At 40.2% G+C, this 23,921-nt stretch overlaps 1 protein-coding gene across 2 annotated transcripts in view; it reads left to right on the forward strand.

The window, feature by feature from the left end:
• The first annotated feature begins 2,182 nt into the window (after positions 1-2,182).
• Positions 2,183-23,921, forward strand: part of LOC127626436 (cadherin-12) — a 221,021-nt gene continuing 199,282 nt past the window's right edge. For both annotated transcript variants that reach the window (XM_052102204.1, XM_052102205.1), the window contains exon 1: positions 2,183-2,574. The gene's annotated coding sequence lies outside the window, so the exon portion shown is untranslated. The remainder of the gene's footprint in view (positions 2,575-23,921) is intronic.

The raw sequence follows: 23,921 nt of genomic DNA on the forward strand, positions 1-23,921 counted from the left end.
GTCCTTTGTATTTGCATTCAAATAAGTTTGGAATTATGCTAAAGTGAAAATAAAAATATCAAAGCATGTATGAGGGAACTGTGCAGCAAAGAGCTGCAGACATTTACAGTGTACATTTTCACATATGACACGAGCCAAAATTCTTGTGATGAACACTTAAAAAGTTTGAAATACTGGCAGAGGTAATTAAACCTTTTAAATAAGGTAGACATTGACCTGGCCACTTTTCTGGGACTAGCTGACACGTATACATGAGTAGTCATGCAAACTCTATGTATAAATGTATATAGTACATGTTTTTATATTAAAATGTTATTAAAAAAAAAATGCACACATTGCTGCTATAATAATGCCTTATTTTAAAGGTTTACGTGATCTGGCTCTCGCTTTTCATTTCCTTCTACTTAGGAGTTCCGACTCCTAAGTGGAAAAGCTACCTCATTTTATTATTGTGAATTATTTCAAACATTGTTTACAGCTGAACATTACTGCCAGAGCTGCTACTGGTACGGCACTTAGCAGTGGTCAAAACTTATTTCCAAAACGACTTTCGGATTATAAACTCGGAGATGTGGATTTGAACGTAATTAAATTACCTCACGACCTTGGTGTTTGTCAAAAAACAGTAGGTGATTCAGCCGGGAATTTTCTCACGAAAGGTGGGAGTAAAAACACTGACATTTTGGATACGAACGGCAATAAAATCACGACTACCCCCTGTAAATGCTGGAATTACCTCATGTCCCCATGTAAAAGTATTGCCGTCCGAATAGGGCTAATGACAGCAATGAATAACTTTTCACCCTCTTCCTCAACCAATGATATCTTATGACATCAAAACACTGTTACTATAGTGCATGGCTTGTAAGACAATGCATATTAACATTTGCATTTACATTTATTAATTTAGCAGGCACTTTTATTTGAATTTTTTTAGTGTCTGGTCAAGTGTCTTTAGTTTTATGAATAGGAAGTCTGCTTTACGGATGGAGTTGGAAATTTGCATTACATGACTACATTTACAAGCTTGTTCGAGTCTAATCAATTGTTCAGTAGCTCAACTCAGCAATTCGGATGCAAAGGACTTTTTGCACGAGTATGAGTCCTGAAGAACACTTGAATCGACACACAAACCAAAAGTGTCATATAAGCACCACAAAATGACATGGTTGCTTCAGCAATTGTGTTTTTCATTTCACATTTGTTTTTTTATGACACAGTCAGCCAGGTTTAAGATTAAGGTTCAGGGAAGAGAGGTAGGTTGTGTTACTTTAAATGTTGATAGAGCATTAACCTTAAAAACCTTATTTGTTTTTCATCACACATTTGCTTTTTCTGACACTATCCGTTTGGGTCAGGTTTAAGGTTGAGGTGGGTTTGTTTGATTAAAAACTCAATGGAGCATCAACCTTAAAAACCTCATCTGTTTGGGAGAAAATATTACTTTTAATGCCACACTGTGGATATTTCAACTTGGAACTACTGCGATACATGTTAGGAACTACATAACACAATTTTTCCTTGTTAAGTATTGTTTCACCCTGACATAGGCCTACCTGTGTGTCAGATAATGGGGTAAAATGGATTGTGAGCGATGTTTCAAAAAAGAATATTAAACAAATAGTTCTGACAAATTCAGATTGGATGAGTTGCATTCAAAGCGACTGGAAAACAACTATTAATGCACATCTAAAACAGTTAAGTTAATGATCTATATTACATGTCAAAAGATGAAAAATGCTTTCATAAGCATTAGTGTGTTTTTATCATACTGCCGATGTTATATAAAACCAACATGTAAGACTGTGTGGCAGTGATTGTAGGCTACACACACACACACACACAAAAAAACGGGACATCTGCAAGTGCATTAGTTTGAAAGAGACACCGTTCCCACGAGGCACCAAGTACGGCATGATTTGCATATCCCTGCGATGACCGCACCGTCGACCGCTGCTTCTCTGCGGGACTAGCAGAGGGAGGGAGAGAGGGTTGGAGAGGAGGGGGGCAATGCTCTATCCCTCTAATCTGTCTGAAGATCCCTCACTCCGGGGACCTGACAGGGATCGCACTCTCTCCAATCAGACTCGCTACGGACCGCAGCGCCGCTCGCCCGCGAGCCAGTCAGCAAAGTGCTCGCGCATTCCGTTCAGTCTTTCTCTCTCTGATGAGCTCACTCACTGTCACACTCTCTCTCTCACGCACTCTTTCTCTCTCTCTCTGTCTCTCATACACACACGCTCTGTTCATTCTGAAACTGCAGGGACATACGCTTCAGCACACACACACACACACACACACACTCTATCAACCCGTTTTCTTTTCTTTTTTTTCAATCTTTCCACACCAGCGGCACATGCTTCTGTCTCCGCTCTGGCTTCTGTACAGTACAGGATGAATATCATAGACTCCAGAGAGAAAGTAGACGAGAACACAAGGAACTAAAAGAGGAATTCAGGCTGAAACGAGGAAGGAAAGATATTGAGGACTGATGAAGGAAGTGAGGAAGTGAAACATTTGGATTTGACTCATTTCATCCATCTCATTTCGCTGGTGGAAACGGACTCAATTAAGGTAGGACATTTCCACTCCACATATCTCGTCAGTGCTTGCTGTGAGTGTTTTCTGCTTCTGTGCACTCTCTTACCCGGGCAATAATGAACACACATTTAGGGAACTGATAACTCCAGGGAAGGTTGCAGTAAGTTATAGCTTTTTCTCTGCTTTTCTCTGACCCGTCAGCATCCTAAATATGAGTGTTTTATCCCCACTTGCGAGGCCATGTAAGCCTTACTTTTCTGCGCGAACACTTCAAAAGGCAACAACACAATGATTAATCCCCGCGACCATATAAATAACAGTTATTTCCTCTCATTTCGAGAAGAGTTTGACTGGAGATTTGTTGTACTGAGCCGTATGACTGAGGAAACTACTTCCACTGATGTATGGTTGTTTTGCTGCCTGACACTTCACAACGAGGTGAATAACTGGCTTGATATTCGCTGATATTTGCCGTCTAGAGTGAATTGTGCTGATTACAAAACACTAAAAACATTCTCATACCTGGACTGGAGGGTCTGCGAGGGTCATTGAGTGCCAATAAGGTGCGAGCCGTATTTACATATAAAAGCCGGTGTGCTCTGTGCTTCTCAGCACCACAAAGTGTTGAAACAGAGGTTCAAATAACTGCTCTCGAGAGACATTTAGGCAACATCAAGTGTCTGTTTCAAGTGCTTCCGATGGGCTAGAAAACACAGGCAAATTACCAGCAGTGCTGAATTTCTCAAGTGGCTCTAACATGGAATATTTCCTTTATACTCTCAGATGAAACTCTCAGTGCAAAGAAGAGTTTAGGTGTTGTGAAGTGAAACAAAATGGGGTTTTGTCTGCACAATGTATGTATTACATTGTTATACTATTTATAGAGATATAAAGTGTACATAGCACTAGAATCTGGTGTTTATGTACATATTAATATAATCTCACAGAGATTATGGACTTTGCCTCGTGCGAGATGGATTAGACCTCACAAGCATTTGTAGGCTATGCAAACACATGTAGATGGGCTGCACAATACTATGATCTGCATCTGGTATCTTTTATATCTGTTTTAATGAGTCAGATGTTTAATTCAATATGAATAACCCAATGCAAGAAAGAGGCTAACAGAAGTGTTGATATTGATAATAACCTGAGAGCAAAATAGGAATCTATTTTAATGTCTTGATATAAAAGTGGAAATATGTCATGTATATCTTATGTACAATAAATGTTTTTGATCAAGAATTGCAGGACATTTTGCACAGCCAAATGAATGATCAGTGCTGCATTTCACCCCAAAATGAAAATTCTGTCATCATTTATTCACCCTTGTGTTGTTCCAAACTTGTATGGCTTTCTTTCTTGAGTGAAACAATGAAGGAGATGTTAGACAGTATGTTTGTGTGATGCTCCTGTTCTATCCGCTCCGTACAGGACTCGAACCAGCGTCTCCGGCATGGGAGGTGGATGCGCTAACAAGGAGGCTAAAAGCTATAGCCTCCTGCAATGTTTTATTTCATGCTGAATGTAGTAAATAACATTTTGACAAATCATTACTGGATTAAAATAACATAATAACATATAGAGAGACAAAATAGTCGCTAGTCGCTGGACAGTGTCAGTCGCTAGTGCACCTCTTGAGGTCAGAGTGTGGTTTATACACATTGCACAGCTATCTATCAGCTGGCTCCTGTTACATTAGCCTAAGTCACCATTCACTTTCATGGCATTTTTTTTTCTTCCATGCAATGAAAGTGAATGGTGACTGAGGCAAACATGTAAAATGTTAAACTACAAAACAGAATTTCAGCCTTGTAGGCAACGCGTATCTTAGGAGGTGCTGACACAGTTCAACTCGGCCATCATTGAGTCTGTCCTGTGTACATCTATAATTGTCTGGTTTGGTTCAGCCACCGAATCAGACAGTAGGAAACTACAATGGAAAATATTGATGCCCCCCTGCCCACCCCCCAAAACCTGTGCATTTCCTGATTGACATACTCCCACTTCCTCTTTGCCCTCTGGCCAGCACTACAGAGCACTCAGCGCCAGGACATCCAGGCACAAGGACAGTTTTTACCCTCAGGCCATTTACCACATGTACAATTAATCTGACTTCAGGACTCCGCATAGTGCAATAATGTAAATACATATCTCACGTACATATGTTAATTCACTCATATTTAATGCAATAGCTGTACATACCCTAACTTGCACATGCATTCTCACTTGCACATACACCATTCAATGTCATATGTCCTATTACTGTATGACTATTTTTACTCTTACCTTGCTGTCTCACTGTATTTTTCTGTGCGCACTTGTTTCTCCTATCACCAAAAAAATAAAAAAATAAAAAACAATCCTTGTGTACATGAGTACACTTGGCAATAAAGCTCATTCTGATTCTGATTCATATACAGAGAACAAACCTCACTCACCGACAGCAGACAGCACAACATGTGGACACGTTATTGCATTTAAACACTTGATGGAGCTCAAATCCAAATGCAGGGATCTGAAGACGTGTATGTCTAAGTTTTAAACTATTTTTAACTCGACACAAGGACCTAAAAGCGATATGTTTATGATGCAACACAACCAAAGTGAGGTGTTCCAGAAGCATCTGTCGGACACAGGTGTACATTAAACTCCTTGCACATTATTTGAAACAATAACTTCAACAATTACAAAAAAGGATGTCTTTTTTGGATTGCACATGAATTAATATACAATAGATTCATTTGCACTTTTGTCAATTTGTCAATGTAAAGACCCGCATAAATGCAATGACTCATCATTCAGAAGTCTGCTTCTTAATTATTTTTGAAGTAACTGTCAGAATTATGCACTATAGTAGCAAGTGCATCCACATTTAGAAACATTCCAGAGACCACATTTCCATATTTTATATCTCTATTTTTATTGGTTGTTTTTACAACCATATTATGGCATCTGTTATGTGTGTGCGTGCCAGTGAGGAAAACTGTAATCCCTTCTGGATAGTAAAATTCGGCATCAGCATTCCTAGAATAAACCACAAAGCAGACAACTGTGTTAAAAATAATAGGAGGTGAGCTGTGACATCAATTTAAATTCATCCAGGTTCCTTGTATTTCATAAATCGTGGGATGATATGTGCCAGGAATATGAGACCATATCAGTCTATCTCTAACTGCATTATCCACCTGTTTTCATTTAATCTGTTGCAGAATTTCTAATGTCCCATAGTACAGAGTTGATCTGGACCATCTGTTAAAGGTTACACAGATTTGTGTGGCGCTCTAGAGTACACTAGAGTCAGTGGACAGAATTTAACTCACAGATGAAGCTAAACACATATCTTTTTTTTCCGAGATCAGGCCTTTACAAAGCTGAGGATAGCCAGGTTTCAATCAGTGTCTGAAATCAGTAGGCATGGACAATCCAAAAATCCCCTCCTGATCTCACTATAGAAACGCCAGGTTGGCAGGTCTTGGGTCTGTCTGTGTGATACAGATCAGAGTAGACGGTAGAAGAAGCAGAAATTTTAGAGATCTGAGCTACTGTTGAAAACAAAGCCATGTCCCAACAAGAGTCCAATTCCCCAGAGTGAGCGTGCAAGCAGAGCGCTAGCATTCCATTTAATGAGGAATCCTCTTTTGACCAGTTGGTAACACATGAGACAGACAGCTCTGAGAGAGAAAATCAGCACAGAGGATGAAAGACAGCTCTCGGAGAGAGAGAGAGAGAGAGAGAGAGAGAGAGAGAGAGCGAGAGAGAGAGAGAGAGACAGCCAGCTCTGAGGGCAAGCTAAATGAGGTCTAATCAGCTCAAAGCAGATGGGAACCCTGAGACGGAAAGGGATCGGCAAGGGTGCAAGATTTGACATGTCCCTCTCTCACTCTCATGAAAATTCAATTGGAAGAGAAAGAGAATGATGACATTAGGTAGCACGGGACCAGGGACAAGATCACTAGTGTCAGAAACAGCTGGACACATATGTTTTAGTCACAAACGTCCAGACTAACCTTGAACATGCTTCTATGCTATTCCCATAAAAAAAACTCAGGCTCCATTTATCACCATTAAGCAACCACATTTAAGGGGCAATTCCACTGGAAAAAAGGGATTTTCTGAGCTCCTTGCTTGAATTTGAAATTAAATCATTTGATGTAGACATGCTCTAACATTCACAAAACAAAACTTTGTCTTTAGTTCTTCAAGACCATTCACAGTTTGGAAATAAGATGCAAAAATAGTGCAAGGGCTTTCAACTGATGGGCTATTAAAAGTTATTTCAGATAATATAGAAACTGTTGCTGCGGGTGCATTGACATCAATATTCTGTTTGTTGGTCGAGACCAGAGTTGCTACAGTGTGTGTGTGTGTGTGTGTGTGTGTGTGTGTGTGTGAGCGTGTATTTATCACTTTGTGGGGACCAAATGTCCCCATAAGGATAGTAAAACCCGAAATTTTTGACCTTGTGGGGACATTTTGTCGGTCCCCACGAGGAAAACAGCTTATAAATCATACTAAATTATGTTTTTTGAAAATGTAAAAATGCAGAAAGTTTTCTGTGAGGGTTAGGTTTAGGGGTAGGGTTAGGTTTAGGGGATAGAATATAAAGTTTGTACAGTATAAAAACCATTATGTCTATGGAAAGTCCCCATAAAACATGGAAACACAACGTGTGTGTGTGTGTGTGTGTGTGTGTGTGTGTGTGTGTGTGTGTGTGTGTGTGTGTGTGTGTGTGTGTGTGTGTGTGTGTGTGTGTGTGTGTGTGTGTGTGTGTGTGCGTGCGTGCGTGCGTGCGTGTATGTAGAGGTGGAGCAGTAATGTAGCGGTTAGCACGCTGCGCTACGAACCTAGCGACCCGAGTTGGATTCCCGCTCATGGCCAACACTAGTGACGATTATCTGAACCGGTCCCGGGCCTCCCCTAGGTCAACTCAGCCTAAAATGAGTACCTGTTGTGGTGTGTAAAAACATTGCCCCTGGGGAGACAAAGGTGGTTGGGCGTGGTGCTGGCCACCCACCCCCTCGTGTACTGTTCCGGCCTTCATAGGTGCTCGCTAACAGCACTTGCCCCTACAGTCTGTTAAGGCTAAATGGGGGATCTTTGTTGTTTTGTACATATGTAAGTGTTTTATATATATATATATATATATATATATATATATATATATATATATATATATATATATATATATATATGTACATGTATCTTGACAATATATATATATAAAACACTTACATATGTACAAAACAACAAAGATCCCCCATTTAGCCTTAACAGACTGTAGGGGCAAGTGCTGTTAGCGAGCCAACCACCATTGTCTCCCCAGGGGCAATGTTTTTACACACCACAACAGGTTGTATATACTACCAGTTAAAATTTTGAAACACTTATTCTTTATTATATATATATATATTTTTACATTTTAGAATAATAGTAAAGTCATCAAAACTATGGTATAACATAAATGGAACTATGGGAATTATGTTGTGACTAAACAAAATCCAAAATAAATCAAAACTGTGTTATATTTTAACATCTTCAAAGTAGTCTAGAATTTGCAGACATGTACTCTTGACAACTTCTTGAGGTATCACCCTGGGGTGCTTTTAAAACAGTATTGAAGGAGTTCCCATCTATGTTGGGCACTTATTGGCTGCTTTCCTTTATTATTTGGTCCAAGTCATCAATTTCAAAAATGTTTTTTTTATGATTAAAGTTTAGTTTTATAATGAAATAAATCAATATGATGGCACAATTATATTTGTGTCATTGATGATTCAACGCGTCGATTCGTCGGACCCAAAACAAAGATGGCGGCGCCGGCGAGTAGTAGTGACACGAATGGCTCCTCAGACTATCAGAAGTGCAAGGCGGCATACACTCGTTCCTCTAAAGTATGGGAATTCTTTAATTTAAAAGGAAACAATTCCGTGATATGTCGTCTTTGCAAAATGGAGATGGCCTTCCATTCTAGCACCACGGCAATGCACCAGCATCTGAAGAGGCGCCACCCGGTTGCAGCTGCAGATGACAGAGCACCGTAAGTTTTTTTCAACTCCCCACTTTGCACTCGATGTTGGAGTAGGCTATAATACGTTGTCGACACCTAAAGTTTTCGCTTATAGCTATTAATAATGCGCTTATAGCTATGAATGTCGTGAAAAATACATAGAGGACACTGACAACGCGCTGACAGACAGGACCAAGCAGGTAACATTTAATAAAGTCTCAACTTTCAAATTTGGTCATTCAAAGAAAATTAAACCATAAATAGGCCTAATATTTTGTGGGTCTTTAATGTGTCGTGACAGATTGCCTCAGTTAAAGCTGCTCGTGAACCGATCATCTTTTCCTTGGTTAATTTATAGCATCAAATAGGCTAAACATGAATGTAGCCTACATCAGAAGGACTGTTGTTTTAACCACGGAAAGATGTCAGTACAGTAGCCTACAATCCATTATTCAAATTCAAATCCAAATCCACCGACATTAATCTTCTCTCTCCTGACTACTTTGTCGGACAAAAATGGCGTATTATGATTGATTGATCAGATTGCCAGTCAATCAAACTCCCAGCAAATGCTTTTTTTTTTACATTTTATACACCCCCAGCCCCGATAAAACCGGTATTACCGGTGTTGTCACAAGTCGATTAATCGAATCGAAATCGAATCGGTCTGGGAAAAAATTAATCGTTAGATTAATCGATGCATCGAAAAAATTAATCGCTAGATTAATCGTTTAAAAAATAATCATTTATCCCAGCCCTAGTGTCTACACAACTAATTTCAAACATTTAAGCATACACCTTCAGATGAAAATATTTTTAAGATCATGAGAATAATCCTACCAATGGCTTATTTACTGTGTCTGCATATTAAGCTGGGATATGAGAAAGTCATCGAAAAATGACACACATCAGCTTTAACACATTTCAGCATGAATTGTTTTGTGAAACATGTCATAGTGTAATGCGGACTTGGCAAAGAGCCTGTAATTGCAGAATGGAGTAGTGCCAACTATTTCAACTATTTCAACTACAGCAAACCTGCAACCTGTAAGCATTGTAGCTCATTTCACATGCAACGATGCCATTTCAACCAAAGTCTTCCCTGCTGAAAAGAAAAGCTTAGACTAGCATGACTTTCCCAACATGATCACAAAGGAACTTGATATTTTGCTCCCAAAAGTTTTAGAAATGTTCTGCATTAGTTAAAGCGTGATCAATTTCTATATAGCACAAATGGTAGCGCCTTGCGCAATCATCCTCTGAGACACAGGTTCTGGTCTCATGGGAAACAAGAAGAAATTGCATTTACATAAAAAATGGTGAGAGCACATTTTAACTCCACTGAGGGTTATATACATTCCTGTTGACTGTATTACATAATTTACAAATAAAAATACTCGCTTTTACCGCAATGCTGTATACATTTCACTTGCAAACTAATGCTCACAAGTGCCCATACGTTCAAGAACACTTCCATCTTTGGCAACTAGGGTGCAGTGATAAATAATAAGGAAGCAGGTCATGTAAATAACTACAAACTCCGAAACTGGCATTTTTCTGTGCAGTCAGTGCCTCTTCTATGAGTTGCGTGAAGAGTTTGTTTTTGTTAGTTAAAGGTGGATTGAAGTGAACAAAAATAGTGTTCAGTCTTTAAGTGTTCTGTTGTTGGCTGTAAAAGTGAACATGAGTCTTCATGTACTCCCAGCATCAGAGCCACTGAGGACGCAGTGGACAAGTTTTGTTTTTGAAGTAAATGTGCCCCAAAACATACAAAAATGTGTGTATGTTTGTGCAAATCATTATACACCAGACTGCTTTGTGAATGAGTGTCAGTATTAAGAAGGATTTTCTCAAGCATGGATCTGTACCAACTGTTCCTGTTCCAGCTTTATATCCTGAAGACTTTATATTTTTTGAATGTTTGCAATTCGCTTTTCCGAATGTGCTTGTTAGCTGATTCCACAGCTAATGCAGCTAAAGTTACCATTGTTTCTGATTGTATTCACGGAGTCCAGATATATATATATATATATATATATATATATATATATATATATATTCATACATATATGGCTGAACGTATTTACGCTGTCAGTCATATTGGTTCTGATTTGTTGTTGCTTTAGTGTCCGAAGCACGAGCTGTAAAGGCACAGCCCTCTTTCGCAAAGGGGGTGGGGAGCAGAAGCTCATTTGCATATAAAGAGACAAACAAAATTAATGTGTTTTTGATTCCACCCAAAAAGAGGCCTTTATAACATGGTATAATAAATTATCCGTGGGGTATTTTGAGCTGAAACTTCACAGACACATTTTGGGGACACCTGAGACTTATATTTCATCTTGTAAAAAGGGGCATAATAGGTCTCCTTTAAAACAACATAAATTTACTTCAGTAGCAATACTGCAGAAGAAAAAATTATATCTGAGAATGTTGAATATAATGTTAAAAATACAAATATTTTATCAAAATCTTATCCTTTAAAAATAGATGTATTCACCTGAGAAGCAGCATATAAGATATTTAGACATGTTTTTAGAGAATAGATCTTGAAAATAAGTATATTTTGTCTTTACTGCTCTGGCAGAAGTATGAAGTGAAAAGATATTCTTGTATACGTATACACTTATATTCGAGGTTCATTCTCTTAAAGCAAGTCCAAATATCTGAAATATTGCTTCTCAAGTAAATGTATCTCGTTTTAAGGATTTGTAGACAATTTAGCAATATTATTTTTTACAGTGTTTTTTTTTTTTTACTGAGTTATAATATTTTTACAGTGAATTTTGTACTGAATTAAACTAAGTATTTTTTTTTTCTTAATTTTTTCTTTAATTCAGTGAATGCCATTTAGAGGTATTTTTAAAATATGATTTTGTCCTATTTATTGTTGGCAAGCATGTTTAAAACAACCTTTGAAATCTGGGCACAAACTGAATAGTTCGTTAAAGCTAATGATTAGTCGTTGCAATAATTGAATAGTGGAATATTCATTTTTAATAATCGTTAGATTAGTCGATTATCAAAATAATCATTAGTTGCAGCCCTATTCAGCAGGGAACAGTTGCAGTTTAAAAACAGCCTGATTAAGTCTAAAGAACAGAGAGAGGGTGGAAATTGGTAGCGTAAAACTAATTTATGCCTGGTTTTGCTGCAATAATTCTTTACTAACTTTATAGGTAGACTCCAGGGAAACAAAATAAAATGCTACCAAATTTGTGGATATGGCCTCTTTAAATATAATCCTGAGATACTCCATACTGCTATCAAATGAACCCTTTACACACTTCTCAGTCACTTCACACTCCCTTGACACTCCGAAGCATTTAGTTCCTCATTTTAACCAGCTCAGTGGCTCTTTTCTTTCACATGAACCTGAGCCGCTTATCTCTGCTTCTCACTTAAAGCGATCTCAATGCATAATGCAGCTGAATCTCTCTTTAAAGAAAGCCATCACTGATGCAATGCAAGACCATTGAGGGAGTGAATGACTGTGTAGGGCTGTACAGAGGAGGATATCCTCTCTGGTGTGTTATGGTGCTGCAGGCTGAAAGAAAGATCCATGGTAATCCTGTGTACTTATCGAGTGATTGACGAGGGCCTTTAGAAAACTTGGAAACTGAATGGGCAGCAGAGGTATAGCGACTGGCCAGTTGAACCCTTTTAATGCAGAGTCAACCAGGCCTAGGATAGTTCAGGTCAACTCTATTTCTCTTAATTTCATTCTATCATTCTCTTAAACCATTTCTAGGCACCTTTCTTTGCACTGTCTTACCTGCTGTTTCCTTTTCTCTATGCCTAATGTAATTTAAATGGAAGGACAGAGTATCTCTCACAGTCTTCCGTGTTCACAGTGATAATAGCTCCTGGTATTGAACTGGTGTGTGTGTGTGTGTGTGTCTGAGTATCCATTATAATTTTCATCCAGAGAGAGGGATGCGACCAGATCGCTCATCCGGATATGCCTCCCATCAACACTCGCTGCCGCAGACGATCCTGTAGAGAGCCCACTGTCCAATGCTGATTAATCATTGAGATTATTTGGACTCTCTTCACCTTGGGCCATATGTAGTTTAAAGCTTCAATAATGGGACTCATCTCAACACTGTTTTTATCACAGGGAGAGCTGCCTGTGTCTGAGCAATGCTATTACATTGTTATTTCTATTTTGACAATCTTGAAACATGGCACACCAACTCAAACATACTATTCAACTAATAGCAGCAGAAAAAAAGTAAAAATAAAATGAAAAAGCATTGTGAGGCATTTCAAGGTTGAGGCAACAATACAACATTTATTTTGTTTCAAAACATACTGCAGTGATGTGCCTGCAAGCAGCATTATAAAGCATCAAAGGTGCACTTCCGATGCGAACGCTGTTCCAAAAAGATAAGATACCTTCTTTTAGCCATGTTTTAAGGCAGCAATGCATGTAGCTTATAGAAAAGGCAATACAAAAATTCCATAATGCTTTACGTCAAAGCACTTTGCATAAAAAACATCAAAGTTGGTGGATGAAGCGAGATACATTTATTTTCTAACGTACAATTAACTCAACATCAAAACGTATTGATTAAAATAATTAAATTGTTCATAATATTTGTGTGTGCCATTTATTTTTGTCTATTAGAATAGTGTAGTGTTAGCTGAGCAACATGTTCATGCCACATCACTGAAATCAAATGGGAGTCGAGTGTAACAATTTATACATCTTGAAAACGCATTGATATAGATTTTTCAACAACACTGAAATGTAAATTTTCTCAGGTGAAAAAGCAGACGTTTGAAAAAGCTAGGAAATGGATTTTTTTTTTCAAAATCTAACGTCTTCTTTTTCCAAAATATGTGGTTGTAGAGAACGATTTTGAAAGAGTCTCGGTGGAGAAAAGATTTTCAGTGGAGGAAAATGCCATTGCGGTGTGGATGAGAGATGCAAACCTTGCAAAATCCATGTATTTTCAAATTAAAGCGGATTAGTGTTAAGCTGGTCATCTAACACCACTCCCATGTTCCTGGCTGTTCTGGTTGCTGTTAGTGTAGTTGAACCAAGATGAAAAGTGAGGTTATGGTCAACAGATGGGTTGGCTAGGATCACGAGGAGTTCTGTTGTGGCAAGGTTGAGCTGAAGGTGTCATTCCTTTATCCGGACATTTCAGCCTTGCTGATCAACCGCCCGGTCTTACAGATTCGTGGTTTACAACATCAGGAAAATCAGACCTTACCTATCTGAATATGCTACACAGCTCCTGGTTCAAGCTCTGGTCATTTCAAGACTGGACTACAACGATGCTTTGTTGGCTGGCCTACCAGCTAACAAAATTAAGCCACTGCATTTGGTACAGAATGCAGTAGTGCATCTGGTCTTCAATCTGCCAAAAAGCTCATGTCACCCCAATCTTGAGTTCATTCCACTGACTACCTGTAGCTGCCCGCCACAAATACAAGGCACATCCTCTTACTTCAATTCACTTCTTCAGGTCTTTGCTCTAATTTGCTCTCTTCGGTCCATAAAAGAGCAAAGCCTGGTAGTCCATTCACATAGAGGCTCAAAGTCTTTTTCACGATTGTTAACTTTCTCTGCTCCTCTGTTGTGGAATGAACTTCCAACCTCCACTTGATCTGCTGTTACCTTCTCAACATTCAAGAACCAGCTGAAAACACATCTGTTATGTGAGCACTTAACTAACCTTCACTAATTGTACTTACCAATACACTCAACATGCACTTAATGTACAAAAATAAATAAATAAATTCTATGTCTGTCTCTTTCTTCTGTGCTAGCATCTTTACAACTCCAGTCACTGTGAGAACTTGTTGCAGATGTTTGTAAACATTGTATAACAAATTGCTCGCTATGTGTCTCATTGGTTAAAAGCGTCTGCTAAATGATTAAATGTAATGTAAATGGCTGTATTTCAGAGACTATTTAGCAGAGAAAGACCACTTCTATTAAAATGAATGTGATAAATTGTAACGGCCAACGGATGTAGAAAAGGAAGTCTCGCCTTGCTGGCAAAGGAGCCAATCACATTTTAGATACAGACATTCGCTGGGTTTTCCGATAATGTTGCAACATAAGCTTTAACAATCATCTTAACTTACATCATTCGTTATTTAATGATGGAGTAATGCCTGTTTCCCAAACCAGCACATCGATAGCTCGTTATAAATTAGAACTTTAGTGCTTCGTTATGGGAGCTGTCCAGTCTAAAGGTACTGACCACTTTGGCCCTTATGTCCAGGTGTTTGTCTTCTCAAAATGAAAATAAGTTGGAAATACTGACAAACATGGCATTTGTTTGTAAACTTGTCGACGCACCAAAATGTATTACTTAACTATTATAGAATTTAATTAAATAAATAATTATGGCTTTAGTAAGACGGAGTTTCAGATGTATTGATGTAATCATAGTGATTAATGAAAGTGATGCAATAAGTGCATGTAACGTGAATGTATGTTATGTGAATCATAAGGGGCTCTCACGTAGCCTAAAGTGCTTTGACTGGAAACTGAACAAATGCACACAGAACAGTATTAAATTGACAGGCATCAGTATTGGTCAAAGGGCTAAATAGTTGATCAGCTTGTGATGTTCGAATGACTTGCACTCGTCACACTTTAATAGTGTTTAGCCTCCCATTCATCTGATGAATACACACACACACTGTGTAATCATGAGGAAGGATTACATCAAGATGTAGATTGTAATGCAGATGCGAAAATCTTTCATATAAATCAAATAGACTGCTCCTCTCTCGTTGTTGCTTGTGCACTACTGATTACCCCTCTGTGTGAATTTGAAACAGCCATTCACCAGGAAAATAATCCATGTCAAAAAGCTTTGCCGACCCCTGATTTAGACCTATATCGTCGCATGTGAAGACTGCGGAGACTGCCTAATGATTTAGCTATTTTTTTTTAACACTTTTTTTATCCTCTAAAATAGGGACAAAAAAATGTATGGGACTGCCAATATCAATACAATAGCCTAACTAATAGAATAGCCTTAAATAAAGAATAGTTGCCTAATGAAGAGTTTACATCCCATGATAAATGAACAAACATAACGCATTAAAAGCCAGATGTTCTTTACCAACGTTTAAAATGACACATTCAATGAAGTACGCACACTAGAAGACGTTTAATTGCAGGTAGGGAATATAATGTGCATGGTGGGTAAATGTAAGGCGTCTCCGATTTGTAATGACACAAGAAATGCTGTTAGACACACAGACACGTGCTTGAGGAAACACACTTTATTATATTTTATAGAACAGATGACAGAAAAGCTGTCTATGCACATGTCTGACGTGCTGTTGGTTCGGAGGCATGCTGTTTCTGAATGTGTTTTTGCAAGAATAGTAATCGACTATGAGAATGCTGCAAATGACCTCAGACCATCTCAGCTCAGGAGCTGTTTTGAGTTCAGTTCGCTTTATTTCCACAGATCAGTTTGTTGTGAGCACAACTCACAACTATTTTAAATCAGGAAATAATTCAAAAGCACGTTCACCTCAAACCATGATTAATATTTAAGTGATTATTATCATCATTATAATTATTATGTTTACATTTATAATTGTTTTTAAATCTTAATTTGTTTTAGTTAATTTAATTTACTTAATATATAAGTAATTATATATATTATATATTATATTATACAAAAAATATATTTAACAACATTTATTAAACTTATTTCTTGCATATAGATCAGGCCTAGGATGGAACAAAACATATTTTTTTCCACACACATTCAAAGTCATTACCCTTCTGAAGCAGCTAAAATGGCTTCTGGGAATAAAGGTAATAAAACACCAACATTAAGCCTGTAAAAACCCACAATAAGTGATGTATATGCCCAGACAACAAAATACCTGACCGGTATAGCCCATGATGGAGAGAATGCAGGGATGAAGTAGGTCCGTTGCCAAAGAGAAGTTGCCCTTCACAACTGTTGAAAATCTATCTTTCAAAAGGTATTTTTATTTTTTCTGTTTCATTTGAATTTTGATTTAAAATAAATTAAAGAAAAAAATGTACAAATAAAGTTCAAAGTTTGAAATCAAGCTGCCTTGCGTTATTGTGTAGGCTATTGCTTAACAAAAATTACTCCATAGCACCACTTAGCATCCAACAGCGGTAATACCGGTGTTAGTCGGTTTGAACGTGAACCTGTGTGAAAATAATGATATTGTGGCAAGTCTACTCTGAACTAGTTAAGTTAATACAATTTATTAAATGTCACATTGTATTTGATAAACTGTAAAAGATGCCAGAAAGATATGTTTAAATTGGACTTAATGGATTTGGATTGGTTCAAAGCTCTTGTTAAATTACAAATGTTTTTATGAACTATTTAGATAACTATGGTTTTGGGAAACGTGCCTTAGAGATGAAGTACTACTTAAATGCTGCTATCGTTCTACTTAGTGTTTCTGGAAACTTGTCAGTCAACTTGAGACCATTCATGCGCATTAGCTGAACCAGCCTAAAAATTAGCATTTTCCATAGCAGTTACTTGTAAGGTTCCATTTCAGTTAGGATGCAGCCTTTGGTCACATCCACACTAGTATATTTTCATTTTTAGTTTCCTAAGCCTGTACTCATCATACAGTATATACGATGCAATTTTCTGTCCAAAAATTAAAACAGATTAGTGTGGATGTGCCCTCAGAAGGCAGTAAACAGAAAGGCAGCTCAGTAGATTTTGGAAGTCGCCATGCTGTTTCTGAAAATTCCGGAACCCTTGGATCGGCAACAGTATGCCGACTCGCTTACATGCCCTGTCTCCCATCTGACATATTTGAATGGCTCAACACCAATTACTTTCCCTTATGGCATGACTGGTAGCGCTTTGCATCAGTTGCATGGGAGACCACAGTTCAGTCCCCATTCAAACCAGGATGTAATCACATTTGTATAAACAGTCACGAGCGTGATAAGGAGGCTGCATTTTTATCCTTAACATTGCATGGTTAGGGTTAGATTTGGGTTTTGCTGGGAGGTAGATTAAATAAAATAAGCTTTCCTCTTCACTGTTTTACACTATGTTCAGCTGAAAACAGTTCTTTTTAGAACTGGCTTCTGGCGAACTCTCTTGGATATAAATGGATGTCACACTTGTTTATATGCTCTGAAACACTTACCGCTATAGCCTCTGGAGGCAGTGTTTTCAAATTCGGTCAACGTATACCAATTTTGGCTAAATAAAAATTGGCACGCACTTGCCAATTTTTATGTGAGATCAGGCTGGTTTTGGATCAGATTCACTGCGTTTTCTGAAATTTCATAATTTTCAAAATTGTCTTTCTTTTCTGCACACTTCAACCTGTCTGTTATTCTTCCATGTTAGGCCTCAGCTTTTTTACCATTTTCTCCCAAGCCATCTTTTGCTTTATTTTGAACATGTAATACCCCACCTGACCCCTCTACACAAACATATACACTTGCTGTGAGACAATCAGCAGAAGGGGGTCTAAACATCTCAAATGAAAGTCTGTCTGTGATGGATGGGCTCCTATTTGAGAGAGATATTGCACCTGTTTCCCCCCTGAATTATAGCCACTTCTCCCCATCGTTTATATTGATTTTTCTCCATCCTCCCTGCTTATTTCTTGCAGCTGCACGTATACTCTACATGGCAGTTACATGAGCACTGATGCTTCAAACAAATCTACATACTAACTAGACTTTCCCTATTCCATTTGGTGTAATGACTTAAATAAATGCTTGTCTCAGGTCAGCTCAATTCACAGCATGTCACATTTGTGTGTAATTTTCCAGTAAACATATCAACATAATTTTTTTCTTTTTTTTCCTGCCATTTTCTCCCCAATTTGGAATTCCCAATGCACTCTAAGTCCTCATGGTGGCGTAGTAACTCACCTCAATCTGGGTGGCGGAGGATGAATCTCAGTTGCCTCTGCATCTGAGACCATCAATCCATACATCTAATCACGTGACTTGTTGAGCGTGTTACAGAGGCTTCAGGCTATTCTCCGTGGCATCCACGCACAACTCAACACGTGCTCCACCGAGACCGAGAACCACATAATTATATCGACTATCAGGAGGTTACCTCATGTGACTCTACCCACCCTAGCAACCGGGCCAATTTGTTTGCTCAGGAGACCTGGCTGGAGTCACTTAGCACGCCCTGGATTTAAACTCACGACAGGGGTGGTAGTCAGCATCAATACTCGCTGAGATACTCAGGCTCCCACATGTCAACATCCTTAAAATATGATATATTTACTCTAGAAGCAAAATAATCTAACATATAGTTCACCCAGACACATGAATTTGGTATTTACTCACCCATGTTAAACTTGTATGATTTTCTGTCTTCTGAGTGTCAGATACACTAATTTTGTTTTTAGCTCCAACACATTGAAATTGTACATGGTGTAATTGTTTTGTGTTTTTATGAAAATCTGCCAAATGACAGTGCAGTTTGTGTGGTTGATAGGCTTGGGGGAGACAGTAGAATTTTCAAATATATTCATGGGTTTTCCTTGGTAGAAGTGAAAGCCTCTGTCAACATGCAGACAGAAATTAACTGGTTGAAGTTTTTCCAGAATCATCCATAAGAACACCACTAGAGCAGAGGACAGAAAACACACTCTAAAAATGTATTGATTTACTCTGGGGGTGTGCATGTGCTGCTAAATATCCTATGGATCAATCTTAACATGGCCTTGTCAGACATATATAGAGAGAGTGTGTGTATTCAATCCATAATTGCACAATATGAGTGCATCTAGTTTCACAGAGCCTGAATTTTGATTATCGGCAACTCTGATCAAAATTACACCATTTTCTGGCTAAAGGTTAGAGTGTACTTAATTTTTTGGGGGCCATTCAAACTCACACACGGTCAAGAGCTCTAGATTTTCAAAGTATGCTCTTTTGACCATGAGCCCATATAGACGTTTTCGATACACGCACACTACACTTTTTTTGTTGTTGCGCCTCTAGTGTGCATCTCACCAGGAAAGTGTGAAGGATATAGCTACAGGCAGAGCTCCAAACTGCCAGCTAAGATATAGGAAGCCACTTACCTAACCTAACACTTTCCCTAACCCTAACCGTGTGTGGACGTGATTCCCCCTTTTGGAGTTGGTGCAGCCCCCTTTTGGAGTAACCCTGCTCTTTTTGGAGTAACCCTTACATCTTTTGGAGATTCCACCCCTGTTTGGAGATCTCCGGCCTGCAGCTGTAACTGATCGTAATAAAGGTGAAGAATAAATCTTGAACTTGACCAGCGGAGAGGGAGGAGTGGTTAGAACCTTGAACTTGACCAGCAGAGAGGGCTGGAGAGGTAAGACTGAACCCCCTGGCAAGTTGAGCTGACGGGCAAGTGGCCAGCACATTGAGGAGCGATGAGTAATCCAAGTACATGTAAGAAATACAACCAACAGACAAACTGGTACAGGAGAACACACACAGTGCAGAGACAGAATGAGGCATGACAAGTTGAGGTAAATTAAACACTACTCAACAATCAAGCAATGAACATGACACACTGGTGAGTTTAAATAGAGAAAAATAAATCCCAGCTGTCGCTGATCTGCTGAGGGCCAAGGTAGTCATGACAATGCTGATCATGGCTGCTCAGCAACAGCTGAACACAAACACACAGAAAAAAGACATAACCCCCCTCCTCCCCCCAACCACACGTGCCCGCAGGAGGCCTACCATGATAGCGATGGAACTCCTCGATGAGGTCGCTTTCCAGAATGTCCCGCACTGGGACCCAACACCTCTCCTCAGGTCCATAGCCCTCTCTGGGAATAAGGGTGGCTAATATCCCAGGCAACACTAGAAGGGCGACAAGCCCGTAGACAATCGACACAATGAGTTGTAGGCGTACTCAACCCAGGCCAGCTGGGAAAACCAAGACAAGTGATTCCTAGAAGCCATACACCGCTGCTCCGTTTTCAAGTCTTGGTTCACCCGCTCCACTTGACCATTAGTCTAGGGATGAAACCAAGAAGACAGACTCACCTTTGTCCCAGCTGTCGACAAATCTGCCCAAAACTTTGAACAAATTGGGGACCCCTGTTGGAAACCACATCTAACAGGAGGCCATGGAGGTGAAAGAAATGGTTAATGACTTCAACCGCTTTTTCCCTCGCTGATGGTAATTTGGGGATAGGAATTAAATGACCATGTTGCTATGGGATGGGGGTAAACCAGTAACAAAATCCATGGCAATGTGAGATTAGGGTCTCAAAGGGACAGACAGCGGTTGGAGGAGCCCTGCCGTAGGGCATTGAAAGGTCTTCTTAGTGACACAAAGGGGCAGGCGGCCACATACTGACGGACGTTGCAGACAAGAGATGGCAATCAGAATCTCTGTCTAATGAAGACCTGAGTATGGTCATCCCACAGGTGGCAGGCTACGTTGGAGGAATGACCCCACCGTAGGATGTGTGTGCTGACCAATCGTGGAGCAAACAAAAAGCCTGCTGGGCACTCCTTGGTAATTGTGGTTTAGTGTAATGCGGAACAAACTTTGGACTCCACTTCCCAGGACACTATTCCCACCACCCTTGATGGAGGGAGAATGGTGTCTGGGGCTTTGGTGGAGGTCTCAATCTCAACATCGGGAGAGAACATCGGGTTTGATGTTTTTTTATAACCCAGCCAATAGGAGAGCACAAAGCCGAAATGCCCAATAAATAGTGCCCAGCTTGCCTGACTATAATTTTTATTTTTGGACATGCAAATATACTGAAGGTTCTTAGGATCGGTCCACACCAAGAAAGGTACCCCCCAATCACTCTAACCAGTGGCGCCACTCCTCCAATACCAGTCTGAACGCCAACAACTCATGATTGCCTACATCGTAATTACATTCTGTTGTTGTGAGATGATGTGAAAAAACACACACAGGTGCATCTTTTCATCCGAAAGAGAGCGCTGTGACAGGACCGCCCCCACGCCCAGCTCCGACGCATCCACCTCCACCAGGAACTGTCATGAGGAACCAGGTGAAATAAGAATGGGAGCCACTCTCTTTAAGGTTAAGAAATGCAGACTCAGCCCATGGTGACCACTTAAAGGGAAATTTGAGGTGCGGCGAGCTGCCTAAAGTTCCGGATGAACTGGCGATAAAAATGGGCAAGCCCCATAAATCTCTGCACTGCACTGCTCTTTAGGAATCTGGGGTTGGCCAATCTGAAACCCCAGATTCTGGGATCCATGCGGACTCCCTCAGACGAAACAACCCCCGGGAACGGAACCGACCACGCGTGAAGAACACAATTCTCCACCTTTAAAAAGAGCCGGTTCTCTAACAGCCATTGGAGCACCCTCCTGACTTGCTGGACATGGTCCTGGATATTCTGGAAGAGGATCGGAATATCATACATGTAAACATGACACGGAGCACATCATTCACAAGCCCCTGGACAGAGGCAGGATGGATGATACCTGCTGCCAGAGAATCATTGATGTACCTTTCCATGGCCTCCCTGTATGGAACCAAAAGCCAGCCCTGTGGTAAAGAAGTACCCGATAGCAGGTCAGTCGTGCATGAGGACACCTGGCACACTGGATAAGTCCACCAGCTCATCCTGCAACACAGAACAAGAAACAATCAGGGAAACAGTAGAAGACAAACAAAATGGGGAGGAAGAATGATAACTTCTGAATGGTTCTTGAAAACAAGGGTCAGTGGCTAGGTGGAGTGTGAGACCAGAGACATTGGAGTTCCACTTTAGGTACAAGCGGTAATGGGCTCCTCCAGGGAAACGGTGGGTATTTTCCACTTGGAGACAAGCTCAACATCCAGGAAGTTGCCCTCAGCTCCGGAGTTGACTAAGGCCGGGACCACTTGACTAGAAAAACCCCATTGCAGTCGTGCCGGGAGGAGAGTTGGCCAATGGAATTGTGTTCACCAGTAACCCCTTTCCTACTAGCAAGCCACGCATTTTACCGGGCATGTTGCTTAAAAGTGGCCGGGGCATGCACTGTAGACCCAGACCCTGGGTGAAGCTCCTTTGTTTCTCCTCAGGAGGGAGGAATATTCTCCCAGTCTGAATGGGCTCTGCCTCAGATAAATGTTCAGATGACCCGGTGGACAATGTGATGAGCGCACCATCGTCCAGGAATGTGGAGATTGGCGATGGCGGTGCCGAAGAGCGAGTAGCTTATCCACACTGACGGCGAGATCCACCAAGTCGTCGAAGCAAATGGGTAGGTTTATGGCATAGATCTCATCAAGGCTGTTATCTGATAACCAATGCAGAAATAAATCCCACTCTGCTTTGTCATTCCAGCCACATGCCTCTGCGAGAGTGTAAAATTAGATGGCGAAATCCCCGACCGACTGATCACCCTGACAGAGTCCCGAGAGAGCTCTTGCAGCATCTTCACCCCGAGTTGACAGACAGAGAGGGGCACTGCCGGTAAATGACCAGGAAGTTCGGAGGCAGGAGGCATGAGATCGGAATCAGTGAGTCCGGCAAAGCTGTTGAACCAGAGATGTAAACTTTACCAACTGAGAAGCCATCATGCAGGGCCTGATTAGTGGAGGTAAGCTGTTCCTGCTGGTGCCCCAGCCACGCTGCCTGTTGGACAAGTGCAGTGCGAAGACTGGCATCTTCTGCTAGGTACATTCGTGGCTAGATTGTTCTGATGCCGAACATAATGAAGGACCCAAAATGCAGGAAAATAGTTCTCGGTTTATTAACAATAGCAGCAATAAATCACTGAGTTTAACGAAGAAGTCAACCGGAACCGACTGCAGTGAGGTGAAAAGCGAATCTTCAGCTTGACCAGCGGAGAAGGGGGAGTGGTGAGAACCTTGAACTCGACCAGCGGAGAGGGATATAAAGGTAAGACTGGACCCCCTTGTGAGTTGAGCTGATGGGCAAGCAGCCGGCACAGCGAGGAGCAATAAGTAATCCAAGGACAGTCAAGAAATCCAACCAACAGAAAAACTGGCACTGTAGAACACACAGTGCAGAGACCAAACGAGGCGAGACTGTGAGGTAACTTAAACACTACAAAACAATCTCTAAATGAACATGACACACTGGGGAGTTTAAATAAAGGAAAATGAATCCGCTGTTGCTGATTAGCCGAGGGCCAACGTAGTCATGGCAACACTGATCACGGCTGATACACATAGGGAAATGAACACAACTTGTCAGGACCATGAAAGCAGTTATGCCTACTTCAGGAAATTGCCACAAAACATACAAGCCGCATAAAAATGATTGAGCAAAATGTTGGTATAGTAATGTAATTCTATGAGACAAGTTTGCAAATTTTCAAAACACCGGATCTTAGTATTTCTTTGGAAGCACTCACTGAAGTAGCCTCGAAACATACAAAAATAAATATTTAATGTCAGACTAG

This window comes from Xyrauchen texanus, chromosome 33 (assembly GCF_025860055.1).
Source record: "Xyrauchen texanus isolate HMW12.3.18 chromosome 33, RBS_HiC_50CHRs, whole genome shotgun sequence".
In the NCBI taxonomy this organism is placed as follows: domain Eukaryota; kingdom Metazoa; phylum Chordata; class Actinopteri; order Cypriniformes; family Catostomidae; genus Xyrauchen; species Xyrauchen texanus.